Source organism: Protopterus annectens, chromosome 13.part0 (assembly GCF_019279795.1).
Source record: "Protopterus annectens isolate FY-2018-M chromosome 13.part0, PAN1.0, whole genome shotgun sequence".
NCBI lineage: Eukaryota > Metazoa > Chordata > Ceratodontiformes > Protopteridae > Protopterus > Protopterus annectens.
In genome coordinates, this window is record NC_056747.1 from 715,498,767 (window position 1) to 715,512,748 (window position 13,982).

Sequence of the window (13,982 nt, forward strand, 5' to 3'; positions counted from 1 at the left end):
ATATTGTGGTATCATTCTGGGCGAAGGCAGGATGCTACTCAGGGCTAGGGTCATACCTGCCTGGGCCACATGATCCAATGGCTCTTTCATGTCTGTTTTCAAGTAGTCCAGGGAGGTATGTCTCAAGTCATTCACTCCAACATGGACAATGACAGAGTCATATTTGTACTTTTTGTGGAGTGACTTGACTGTATGCGTTATGTGGTGGATCCTAGCACCTGACAGGCAGCTGACTGTAATTTTCTCCTTGTTCAGCCTGGTGAGTGGGACATTAGTCATAGGTGACTCTATAGTCAGGCACACTGAAGTGTTGGGTATGTTGTCTTGCCTCAGGGGCTGTTGGTGGGTGGCACACTGGTGTTGTGAGCTATGTGACACTTTGGTTGTGGTTGGTGTTTGTTTGCATTTCATCTTCGGAGGTCCTTGTTGCTGGGGCAGGTTACAGTTAAGGGTCTCCGCATATGTGGATTTAATGTTGCTGTTTGTGGATGTTGGTGTTGTGGGTTTAGAAGGGCTGTGTGTTGCTTGAGGTGTAATGTGAGTGTTAACCTTCTCCTCTTGACTGTCTAGCACAGTCTTGGGTGGATAGAGCTTTGCTACCAGTTTGGCTGTGTTAGTGCATCTTTCACAGGTTGAAGTGTTGGGGTGGTAGGAGGAGAGGGTTGTCTGTGTACATTAGGCAATTGCTGCATTGCCCCAGTATTCCTCGATTCACCAGGACAGGTATACTGGGAAAAGGATGCTAATGATGGAGCTGCCAGGTAAGAGGAGAAATCACCAGTGGCGGCTGGTGACTTCAAATCAAAGGGGGGCTGTAGGAGACAGCTGTATGGGTGGGGTCAATGGGAAGGGGTGCAGCCAACTAGAAAGGGGAGGAGCTATGCTCAAAACCACAAAAACTTTAATTAAATACGCTGCCCTGGGTGCAAATCGTCATTATGAGAGTCCAATCAAGAAAAAATGAAGTGTAGAAGAATAAAACTATTTCAATGCATTGGCTGCATGACAGTTTACTTAATATCTAAATGGAAACAAAAAGGTTTGAGGCATGAAAAAATAACTTACTTTTTAAATACATTACTGGAATGCCAGTCAAAATCAAGTGTAAGAAAAACAAGCAACACTCAACTCAAACCACTTCTCCTTGCACTGTAGTTCTAATTATAATTTATATTCAGCTTTATTAAAGTACCAAGTAACACACTGAAAGTAGAAATCTCTGTGATGCCCCCACTTGTAATAATGTTTCTTATCCAAAAAAGACCTGCTGCCTGACAACTGTCTACTTGTTTCATGGGGAAAACATAACCAAAGTAAAAAATGAAAACAAACAAGAAACAAGCTCAAGATACATTGCTTAAAGGATTACTGTACAGGTTATGGACCACACATGATTGGCATTCGGTTTAGTTTACGGGTAAAGCCTGCAGAGATGACTGGAAGTCTCCAACAAGTGTAATGAGCTTCTTAAAATAATGTAATCCTGTCCTTTATTACAAATACTGTCATATGCATTTCAATACACAAGGCTTATATATTATCTAGTTAAGTAATCTCTGCATGGCAACAACAGAAAGGCTTTCAATGTTGGCAATTCTTTAACAGTATGCTTATTAAAGCTTACTTGCATCTTACGATCTCGGACAAGCTTACCTGATGGTCATTAAAGCATTGTTACTTAAACACAGAGCAACAGGCACTTTGTGTAATGAGCATAAATAAACCGTACAAAATATGGCAAACCAGACCATTCTGCAAAATCAAGGACAGATGAAAAGCCACTGTAGTACTCTTGTCTACCTTTGATGGGGGGATACTCTGCACATTTACACTGCATAACTACTCCTTGCCTTGCTTGGGCACATCCAGAGTCACTACATGGGGTAGTGGGGTGCAACAATTATGTCACAATTTGAAATGTCTCTGGCTGACTGTGATGGCCCTGACACATTTGTCATACCTCTCAACCTCAGAGCAAGAAATTTGGACAAAGCCATACATAGAAGTGGGACAAAGGCCCAAAAATAAGGACAATTTTTAAATATTGCTCTTATAAACTGAGAAAGATATAGAATAGGTCTTACATTAGTATGAATTTTCTGAAGGGTATGAAATCTGAAACTCAAATGTCTGTCATTATTTTCTAACTTCAGTCTTTAATGATTTGTCACTAATTTGCCAAAAAAACAAAACACAATTTTATGAAAAATGGACCAAAACTGTGATGCAAAAATATAAAATAGCCCCACAATACAGTTGGGAACCTTTCAAAGAAGTGGCACTTTAATATTAGTACTGCTAACTTGAGCAGCTGAAAAAAAAAAGAATCTACATGCATTTCTGAAATAAATGTAATCTGTAACTCTGATTATTACAGTTATTTCTTAATTGTAAACACTCCATGTTTTCTTCCAAAGTTGCTATTTTGTGGAGGGATTATTAGGGTGAACAGCAACATTTTGAGCCAAAATCAGGGACAGTTGAGAGGTTTGGCTATGCCTAATTCTATAAAGCAGTTTATTTGCATGTACCTCTCAACCTGTTAATGCAATAAAACTAGCAAGGCCAAATATATTGGGGGAACATATAAACAGTAATAAAAATTGCTCTTGTGTAAGCTGAGACAGTTGATAGAATAACATGTCTTACTTTAGTATGCATTTTTCTGAAGGTTATGAAGTCTGAAACTCAGTGTGTCATTATTTAGTGACTTAATTCCAAAATGATTTGCCAGAAAACCACAAATTTTATGAGGAACAAACCAAAAATAAGAAGCAAAAATCTATTCATTCTTTGAAAATCTGGACAGTTGGGAGGTATAGTTCAGCTGGGGCTAAGTTTGCTGCCCTTCCCCCTCACAAAATCATGGTCAAATGGAGCCTCCCCCCTGCTGCTATTCCAATGATCCATTACTTGGCTAGTTCACTCCATTTACCATAAATACTAATGTGCATACTGCTTTACTGCTATGATGATTTGGACTTCATTTGAAAGTTTTATTTTGTATTTTACAGCACAAAACACTAAGACATCTGCTAAACAAAGCAATGCAGTCTCACAATGAAAACAGACTTGGCATTAAAACTTCTCTGCCCTTGAAATCACATTCATTGAAACACACATTGAAAGAAAAAACATTTTGCCAGTGGCAGATAAAAAATAATTCTGGTCTGTTTTCAAATCATAGGCCTCTTGCATATGAAACATACATATGTGCTCTTTGATACACCTTCTTGATTGTACTAAACTATATTCCTTGTACAGTTGTTAGAGGGCGTTTTAAATCTATTAAACAATGAAACAAAACGCATACACCAATAATGACAAAACTGCCCAATTCAGAACATTTTTCCACTAAACAATGAAACAAAATGCATGTACCCATAATGACAAAACTGCCCAGTTCAGAACATTTCCATCATAAAAGTCGACTCAAACTTCTACAGTCCACCATTATCAGAAAATGTGCACAATTCTACAGTCCACCATTATCAGTAAATATGCACAATCCCTGAAGTAGTAAAAGTCATCTAAATAATTCCCCGTTAAAGAAATCTGTAACTAATGAAGAGGTTGCTGCTAGCAAACACCTTTATATTTCATGGTTTCATCAAAAATAGTGTCTGTTGCCCCTGAGAAATAAATTGCCTATATTACATTAAAAAATTATAAGCTAGTAATATTGCAATAGGAAATGGATGGTAAACTGATAACAGGCTCATAGTTAGTATCTTTGCCAAGGAAGACATTCTCAGTACGGCAGCATCCACCCCTTGTGGGAGTAGAACCCACAGCCTTCTGCATCAAAAGCAAGTACACAACCTGTTGTGCTATTAACAATGCAAGCAGAATTGGCATAAGCAGCACTAAACTTCTCTTCCCCTGCAGCTCTCAGCTGCTTGTAAAATCTACTCAATACTCAACTGCATCTCAACTTAGCAGCACAAGAAATCTGGAAAAAGCCAGAATTTATTGCGGGAGGGTCAAAAGCCCAAAAACCAGGGACACAGTAAACATTGCTTGTATAATTTTGGAAAGTTGCTAGAATAAAATGCTGTGTTACCACCATACATTTTACTGCCAAGGTCCCTGTACAAAACAGTCAGAGCAACATACCACTACGCCAAATCAGCTGCTTTGTGAAAGAGTGGAAGACTGAAACTTAAATGGCTATCATTTAGTGAGTTCAGTTCACCATAGCTGTCAACCTCTTAGCACAAAACACCTGGACAAACCCAGTAATGAGGGAATACAGCCCTCAAACATATTCAGTTCTTGCCATAGCTGTCAACCTTAGCACAAAAACCTGGACGAAGTCAATAATGGGGGAATACATTCCCAAAAATAGGGACAAATTTCAAATATTCATCTTATAAACTTAGAAAATTGCTAGAATAAAAGGTTGTGTTACTATGTATTTTCTGAAATTCAAATGCCTGTCACTTTTACTTCTGACGGAACAAAAACAATTTTCAGCAGATGCCCAGGGAGAAATACTGCAGACACGTCTTTGTAAAATGGCAGGACACCAGAGCAAATACACACAAACACAGGGAGGAGATGCAGACTACACACAGAAGGCACCCCAGCAAAGAATCAAACCAGAAAACCTATAGCTGTGAGGCAACAATGCTACCACTGCACCATCAAATATGTAAGGAATTAAACATTCAGAAACCTGAAGTCTGAAATTCAAATGCCTGTCAATTGTATTTAACATTTGTTAACCAGGACAGTCTGACTTTGAATAAAAAAACAATTTTCAGCAGAGGCCCAGGAAGAAATATTGCAGATATGTCTTTGTAACATGGGAGGACACAAAAGTATACCCACACAAACACAGAGAGAAGATGCAGACACCACACAGAAGGCACCCCAGCCAAGAATCAAACCTGAGAACCTGCAGCTGAGAGGCAGCAGTGCTACCACTGCACCATCAAATATCAAGCATTTAAACATTTAAAAACCACAGATATTATGAGGAATAGAACAGATCAAATATGAGGCAAAAATCTGCAAATGTTTTGCAAATGGTGGTGGGTAGGGAATTCAGGCCCTTAACACCTGCATACAAGGTACAGGGTTCAAGCCTGAGGTATTCCCTTCACACCACCATGAGTTTGCTCTAGTCACCAGTATATAGCAACTGGGGCATTTTACACACACACACACACACACACACACACACACACACACACACACACACACCTACCTCCATATCCAGACCCGAATCCATGAAGCAACACTCTCAAACCCTCCATGAAGCAGTAGCCCTCTCAAAATCCAAGTCCCAAGCCCGCGAGAGCTTAAACCTCACCTCTCTCTTGATTGGTCCTCTCTGCTGATGAAGCAGTCCGGAGCTCCTCTGTTCTGTGCGGTCGTCACCGTACATATTCCTGGGAATCTGTGGGGCAGGAATGCCTTCTCTGTATCCGGACTACTGACTTAGGCAGTCTGAGTTTGCACAGATTCCTGGTCATCTGCGGGGCAGTCTGAGTGCGTCCGCGCATGTGCGGAGTTCTGGGACTCGTGAAAAATTATTTATTATTTTTAATTTTATGTTTTATGGTTTGTTTTCTTTTTGTTTTTCTAGGTGGGAGGGCTGCAGTTCTATAGCACGAGCCGCCCCTGGAAATCACTGGAAGCTGATCCTTGAACATGCCTGATTTGGTGCTTTTTTTGTAAAGTACAGGAGCTGTTTTCCCATGCCTTAGCAAGGTACTTTGCAATTATTGGCTGTTTGATGCCTACGATTAATTTCTCCTAATTAACAAGGAGAGTTGAGTGCTTGTATCAGTTTAAGGCTTCCTCGTGCTTTCCCGCAGGTATTAGAGCAAGTGCTAGTCACAGGGATGCTTAAAGGTAAGATGAAAAACAAAATGGTTTATCCTAAACACTGCAGTGTGCACTAGATAAGTTAGATGTGAAAGTAGGTAACAATTTTTACCTGTATAAAAAGTTAAGTTTTAGTGGAGAGTCACTATTTTTAAAACAGCAAGATAGATTGAAAGAGGGTGGTCACTTTTGTATTCTGGTACTATGGAATACAGTAGGATGGCCAGTAAATTTAAATAATTGAAGGGGAGTGATTTCACAAAATGATGATTTTGTGCTTACTGACACAAGCCAGTGAAAGCAGAGAGGAAATGAGATATATGGTCAAATTAATGTAAGAGGCAGGCAGCTAGAAAGACAGTGGTATTTAAGAACATGACAGTAAGTGGGTGGGTGGGAAAATTTTTCTGCCTGACTGAAGAGACAGAGCTGTGGTCTCTTTTGAAGTTTTAATATGCAGTTAAAAGCAGAATACAAGTAAAACACAATGCAAAGAAAACAAATCACAGTATTTAAGATATAAAAAGACAATAAAGTAATGCAAAATACAACAAATAAAAAGAAAACTAACCTTTCCTTCACAGCAAAGTGTAGCAGAGAGTGGTGAGCTTTTGTAGTACTCAGCATAATGACACATTCATGTTTGTTTTCATCCTTCTTCAACCTAACCTCCCTCCTTTCCCCTTCCACTGGAAGATGATTGTCATATGGTCTCTTGGTTTGACCTTGAGGTATTTCCCCTTTCTTTCCCTCTCTTAGTTTCGGATACCTTTCCTGTTATGTTTCTAGGCTTTTATGTAATTGTTTCCTTTATGTATGTTGATATCAGGGCAGCAAACTTAATCTGGTGCTTGGGGAGAGGGTTATGGGTAAGGAAAGGAGCTTGAGGTACAGATCCAAAGTCAAAAGTGGCTGAAGTTGGATCCGAAATTCAAAGGTTGAGGAAGCACAGAAGCAGACAACACAGATGCATCGTTATGGTGAGATCGTAACTTTTATATGTCATCAAATAAGAATCCACAAAGAATACAGGAAATTAAGGTTTTCTGTGTTAGAATATCACTTTCAGTTCTTTATGTTCTTAAGGTTTTCTAATGTACCAAGAATTTTCACAAAGTGCATAACAGTTACTTTCTGCAGGCTCCAGGGGGGGTACATGGTTTCTGTCTTTTTAGACAGCATGCTAATTCAGGTGTTTACAAGTGAAAAGCCTCATATTTGCAAAGAACTTGCTTCACTGTCTAGGGTTCATCTTAAACTTCTAAAAATCCAGTCTGATTCCCTCTAATGATATGATGATTCTGCATTGTAGGCTCAGCATTGTCAATGACTGCCTTTCTTCCTTAGAAAGATGTTCTTTTTCAGGAATAACTGAATAAGAAGAGGCTCTAAAATCTGCTGGTTGAGGGATCACTAAAACTGTTAAATATCTGCTGCGGAGTATTCAGTTGTTCAATAAAAGAATGAAGCACATATAGAAGTCTTACTTAAAAGAAAATTGCCACTAAAAAGTGCATTCTAACACAAACTTAACCTTAGGAAAAGTGTTGGGAGAATATGTAGTAGCTGAACAGAAAGTAAAGGGAAGCACAGCCACAGATGCAAAAGAAAATTTTGCTGAAGCAGAAAATGTCAAATGTATACAGAGGTCCATAAAACTGATAGATTGCTGATAGACCATAGGGTCCAATAAAAGACAGCTTGAAGAAGCATTAAATCAGATCTTGGATGATCTCATCACCTTGCATATTAATGAAAGACACAGAAAAACTGATCGAGCAAGAGTTGAAAACTGAGGAATTACATCAGAGTAATTAAACTGGAAGGCTTAAGTTCATGGCATTCATGGAGAATGCTGAAAGAGAATGGATTGCAAAGCCTTCATGGAAAAATGTCTGTGTGATTGGACAGGAATTCGAGTTTATCAGTTAAAAATAGAATGTGCCCACAGTTAACCGACAGATCCACAACTAGGAAGCAGCCAAGACCTTTTCTAGTAAAACTGCAATCTTTTCAACTCAAAGAAGAAAGTTTAACTAAGCTGTGGAGAAAGGGCCATGTTTTGAAATTGGAAGAATCAAGGGCATTAGTGGACCAATGATTATTCAGCACATACTAGAGCAGTGATGGCGAACATTTTGGGTTCTGTGCATCAAAAATTCAGAAAATGCCTAAAGAATCTGCTGGTGTCACCCCAACCCCCCCAAAAAAAAGTAAAACACCATAACTCTCTATACATCAGGGATAAATCTTAACAGAATCTAGAAATAAGATACTTAGACAGTTTTAAACTACTAGTACTGATAATTTGAGCCACTGACAGAAAAAAAATGAATGAGAATTAATATACATTTTATGAAGTAAAATAAGTCTATAAATCTAGTTATTGTCATTAACTGTAAAAAGTCACTAGTTTTAAGAGGGATTAAGAGGGACAGTTGAGAGGAATGTAAAACAGCACACGCTTGGAAATGCAGACTACTTGCCCTTTGTAGAAGTGTAACCACAAAGAGAAAACACCGTCAGCACTGCCCTTTGCAGACTGTATTGAGACAGTATACCAAAATAGACTTTGAGGTTAATAACTTCCTTACCTTTGCAGCAGTGTTTAACTGGCTCCTGGCACAAAATAATTCAATACAGTTCATACGAGCAGTGAATACAAAAGCAGGTTTTTGACAACTCTGGTGTTGGTGAATGCTGGCGTGTCACTTAAATATTGTGGTGTCACCTTTGACATGCATGCCATATGTTTGCCATCACTGTACTAGAGCCAGGAGGAATGCATTCTTTAATATATACAAATATAGGGAAATGCACCTCATGTTCTGACTTTTTTTTTATCCAACAGCTTATCAAGTTTTTCCCCTCTAGGTGTAAAAATTTATGTGGATTCCAACTAAGTATTCATGGATTTTAAAAAGTAGAGTAGGAGAATTTGCAACCAAAGATACCTTGACTGGAACAGGTACCTAGAGCAAAAAAACAAGACTGCTGTTTCTTCAGTAAGGACTCTTCTGAGAGTATGACACCAAAGCCGTTACTGGTCTTTCAGAAGATGTCATCCTGAAGATTGCCCGTCAGTGGAGTACCCAGGTAGATCTTTGCATCCTATCAGAACAGGCAGCTGAGACTGTTTTGTTATGGAATTTCATGCCCAGAAGATTGTAAAAGGGATGACATGCCTTTTATTTGTAAAAGGAGTTTCTTCTATGCATTTTCTCTCTCAATTGTATTTCTCAAGGTTCATCTAAAACTTAAGAACAACTTAATCTTATGGATGACTCCCTTCTAGCCCAGGTGGTGGTCACTCTCCTCTACTGTGTCATCTGGTTCAGGGCAGTTTTCATGAGTTTCCTCAAAGAATGGGCTTTCTCAATCAACAAAATGGCTCTATAATTCACCCAGCCTCTTGACTTTGTGTCTAACCTTCTGGGTGATGAGATTTTAATTCTTTTCAGGCACCTGTTCTCTGATGTGCTGCAGATTTTACAGGAGGCTAGGAAACCTGTTACAAGAGAACTTTGTTTCTTAATGGAAAGTATTTTCTTGAGTGCCCCAAGAATAGTTATAGCCCTTATCAAATGGGTATACCTATTTTCCCTTACCTAGGCTGCTCAGTTCAGTGCTGGCATCATTGGTCCCCTTTTTTCCTATTGTCTAAATGGGGTGGGGTGTCATGTTAGCCGTCTCAGTCTATCTTGATTTGTTGACACTGTCTTGAATGCAACACTCATGCATAACTTTTGCAGATCTTTTCTCATACAATTCATCAACCTCTTTGCTGGATGTTCTTGTTTCCATTTGACTTGCTTTCTGTCCCAAACCATCTTCAACAAATTCTCTTCTTTTCTGCACATGTGCTTGAACCTTTGTAATCTGTTTTGTTTGTCCTTCCCTGCAACTGGGGCTACTTCAGCTTCTGCTCTGATGTCACTATTCGTCTGTCCCACACTGTGTCTTACCACATCTTCATCACCTTTAGCTTCTTTAACTGCTCTGCTTTTTACTGCCAAGGTTTCTCTACTGTACAGTAGTACTGGTTGTATAACTGTTTGTACACCTTACTTTTCAGCTTATTTGGCATTCTTCATACACAAATTCTTAACACTTCGTGCCATTTGTCTGCAGCCTGTCTGATTCTAGGTTTGACCTCTTCATTCAGACTTCCATTCTACTCAACCATCTATCCTAGATATTTGAAGTTGTTGATCTGTTACACTAATTTCCTTTGTCTGAAGTCTCAGCTTCTTCTGATTTGTCAATTTGCTGCCATTACAGCTGTCTTGTTTGTACTCAGTTTGTTTCCCTGTGCTTTGAGATTTGCATTCCATTCACTTACCCTTTGCTGAAGTTCTTGTTCTGAGTCTGCCTGTAATGCCACATTGTCTGTATACCGCAACCTTGTTAAGCTGTCCCCTCTGACCTATTTGGTAATGTAGTCCATCAGTATGAACTGAAGTGGGCTCAGAGCTGAACCCTAATGCACACCCACTCTCACTAAAAAAACCTTCTTTGAGACCGAATACTGTTCATTCTTGAGTCTTTGGGTCCTTGTATGTAGCCAGAACTAATTCTTCCAATGTTTCTGGGACTTCAAACCACTATAGGACTCCCAAGTCCGCTTTTATGGGACCTTGTTGTATGCTTTCCCCATGTCTAGGAATATCCTGTTGAACTCTTTTCTCATTTCTTCCTTCTCAACTGTCTGTTTTGCTGCAAACATCTGTTTGGTTGTGCTGTATTCTGATCTGAATCTAAGCTGCTCATCTCCCATCTTACTTTCTACTTCTCTGTGTATTTGCTTATTAGTAACCCTCTCCAAAACTTTCATGCATTGTGACAAGAGTTTGATACCTCTGTGCTACTCACAATTGTGGATATCCCCTTTATTTTTGTACACTGGCACTAGCATGATTATTCTCCAGTCATTTGGGATACACTTTTCTCTTCATACCGCTGTGAGTACCATCAGAAGTCATGTCTCCCCTAGTTCACCCTACATCTTGATCATATCCCCTTCATCTGAGCCTGCTGCTTTTCTTGACTTAATTTTCCTTATTGCTTTTTTTCTAGTGTGGATAGCTACTCTTTCATTGTAGGTTGTGTCTGGACTAGTATTGTTTCTGTGCATCTTTCTTTATTCAGATAGTGCTGGAAGTACTCCTTCCATCTGCCTTTGATGTCCTGTGGACTTCTCAGTTGATTGTTGTGGGTATCCCTTATGAATGCTGTCTGTCCATCTATTCTTTCTGCCTTTTGCCTTGCAATCTGATAGTTTATTTGTGAAAATACCAAGTCACTTTCCAGAAACTGGTACAGTGCCTCTGTTGCCTTGTTCTTTGCTATTGCAACTCCTGTCTTAGCCAACTAGTATTCCTCATTAGAAAAGAGAGACCAGACTATCTCTCACTTTTCCAGCACTTCTTTCTTTTGATGATGACTTGGAATTCTGCATTCAACCAACAGCTTTCCTTATGTACTTTATTTCCATATGTGTAGTCACGAAACATGCTGTTCTGAGGCTCTGCCATTCTTCCTCTTTGCCTGTTTCTTCATCCTAAGGTACTAGAGCCCTGAGTAATCCATGAACTGTTGTGCTTTCTCTCCAGTAAACTTCCAGGTCTTCAGACTTGTTGCTAAGTCTTCTATGACCACTGCTTGCAGCTGATTGTAGTAACCATTGGTTTATGCTGTAAGCCAACTGTTTCACTGGGGATGACTTTGTAATCGCTGATTATACCCCAGTGATCTTTCCTTACTAGGAGGAAGTCTACCTGAGTTGCATGTTGGCCACTCTTGTATGTGATTTGTTGGTCTGTCTTGCTGAGCCATGTGTTGGGCACCATCAATCCATTTGCTAGACAGAAATCTAGAATGTACTCTCCTCCTTTATTCCTGTTACTCCACTCATGTGTATCCAGGCAGTCCTGCTATCCTGTTCTGTCTGTTTCTATATGTGCATTCAGGTCCCCCATTATCAACACCAATTAATGTTCTTCTGCTTTATCTAGTAGATCTTAAAACTGCTATCTCTATGCATCTTTTCAGTGCTGGCATATTCATCAATTAAAGCACATTTGTAAACGATTTCTGTGTATCTTTCCTTTGATCTGTGTTTATCTTCACTTTTTGACATCAGGCATTTTTTAAAAGCTGTCATTTATTTCATCCCATCCCCCCCAGGAAATGCATCCCTCCTTGGGACTTGAGTTAAGTTTTTAGAAAAGTTGATTCCCTCATTTGATCCCATTTACTCTGTTTCCTTGAAGTTTTCTACTTGGAAGGTAGTCCAGCTAGTGGATCCTATCTCTGCCAAAAGTGTTTCTGAATTGCAAGCTGTCATGGCTTCTCTCTTTTCAGTTTTCCATAAAGACAAGATTACCCGTAAAACTTCATGCTTAAGTTGGTCAGTGAGTTGTCTTTGTACCTGACACTCTCCCTACCTTTTTTTTCTTCCCCTCAAAATACGGGAGGTATAATTTTGCACTCTGTGTTTATATAGACAACTGAGGTTTTATTTTAAGACCAAGTCTGTTAGAAAGTCAGGCCAGCTTTACATTTCTTTTCAAGACAATATGTTTGGTCTTCTTGCTTCCAAATAATTTCCAAATGGATTTTTTTTGCAATCTCCTTTTGTTGTACCTTCCATGGTAGAGTTACCAGGTTTAATTAAAATAGTTTATACTAGAGGTGTAGCTTCTTCTGGTCAACTTTTCAAAGGTCTGGACTCCACATCTATTTTGAAGCAAATACTTGGTGGTCTGTGCATATTTTTTTACCAAACGTTATAAGATTGATGCCTTTTCTAGAGCAAATGCTGGATTTGCTAGGTCCGTCTTGCAAGGAATCTTAAGATTCCAGCTCAAATCCTCATTCTTCTCTCCTAGATACTTTTAAGTAAAGGGTGCCAAAGCCGCCTTAGAAATACTTAATTATTGATTATAGAAGGGACATTGTATAGTTGTAGATCTTGCCATATTAGATACCTGATCAATCACTGTTACAGTATTAAGGCTTACCCTCCTTCCCACTGTTCTGTCCGAGGTGTTTGTTTTAGACCACAGTGGTATCCTTTCCTCCTCCTTCCTTCTGTTTGACAGGAGTTTTTTAGTGGCCACCTCCTTCATGCCTTGCTGGCGTTTACATCTGGGGCAAGAAAGTCCTGAGATTATTCATGCCACATCCCTTATGTACCACATGTCATACATGAGATATATGGCACGAGAGGAAGACGCCTAGACTTTGGTATCCTGGTCAGGTATAACTATCCCTGGCAAATGTATCCCAGTTGACAGTAGTAATGCAACAGTGATCAGTCTGAGAGCTACTGTTATGGGTAAGTTCTTACACAACTGTACTATTTGAAGCATTCTTGTAAAGTTTCATGTCTCCATTTATTATGCCATCTTTTTTCATTTCTCTTTTCCTAAATTACAATATAATAAAGTTTAGCAGTAAATTGAATATGTTGGGGGTTATATTTCTGTGCTACAGAAAGTTGAAGGTGCTCAGCATTTTTTAGGATTATTAATTTTGTGTTCTAAGAAATCAGTACTTGTTAAACCATCAGTTTGTGCTTAGATTAGCTATCTTGAACCACAAAGTTTAATAAAATTAGAGAGTCATGCCTTATTTAATAGGGGGAACAGCAGGGAAAATGTAACTTTTAACTGGTTACTGGGGAGGATGGGGAGATATCCCCTTTTAATGCTGTTTGGCTGCACCTGGGCATAATTTAGGTTGTGTTTAGATGCGTCTGCAAGCATCTGTTTTATGTTCTAGAAAGTGAAATAACACACAGCTGACGTTACTGGAGGTTTTCGTTTTGCTTATTTTTAAATTAGTTGAAATGTGCATTTCTCATGTACAAGATAAATAAAATGCACTGATGTGTGAGCTCAGAAAATTAATGGGGTGTGTTTAATACAGTAATAGTCTTTGTTAAAGTTTTCTTTTACACTTGAGGGAGTTTCTTGCTTGGGGAATGGGAATTGGTAGTGATGGTGGGTTGGGCTGGCAATGGATGCCTGTTAAGCGAGAGCGCTGTTAGTTATTTTAAGGAAGGTACCAAAATAGTTGTAATGCAGTTGTTTGTAGTCATCAGTTCTTGTTTTCATGAGTTGCTGTTCATTTATAAGTTGTTC

At 39.1% G+C, this 13,982-nt stretch overlaps 1 protein-coding gene across 1 annotated transcript in view; it reads left to right on the plus strand.

Annotated features, from left to right (window-relative positions):
• SUPT6H (SPT6 homolog, histone chaperone and transcription elongation factor) overlaps positions 1-13,982 on the plus strand; it is a 2,620,423-nt gene that overhangs the window by 436,215 nt on the left and 2,170,226 nt on the right. The window lies entirely within an intron of this gene.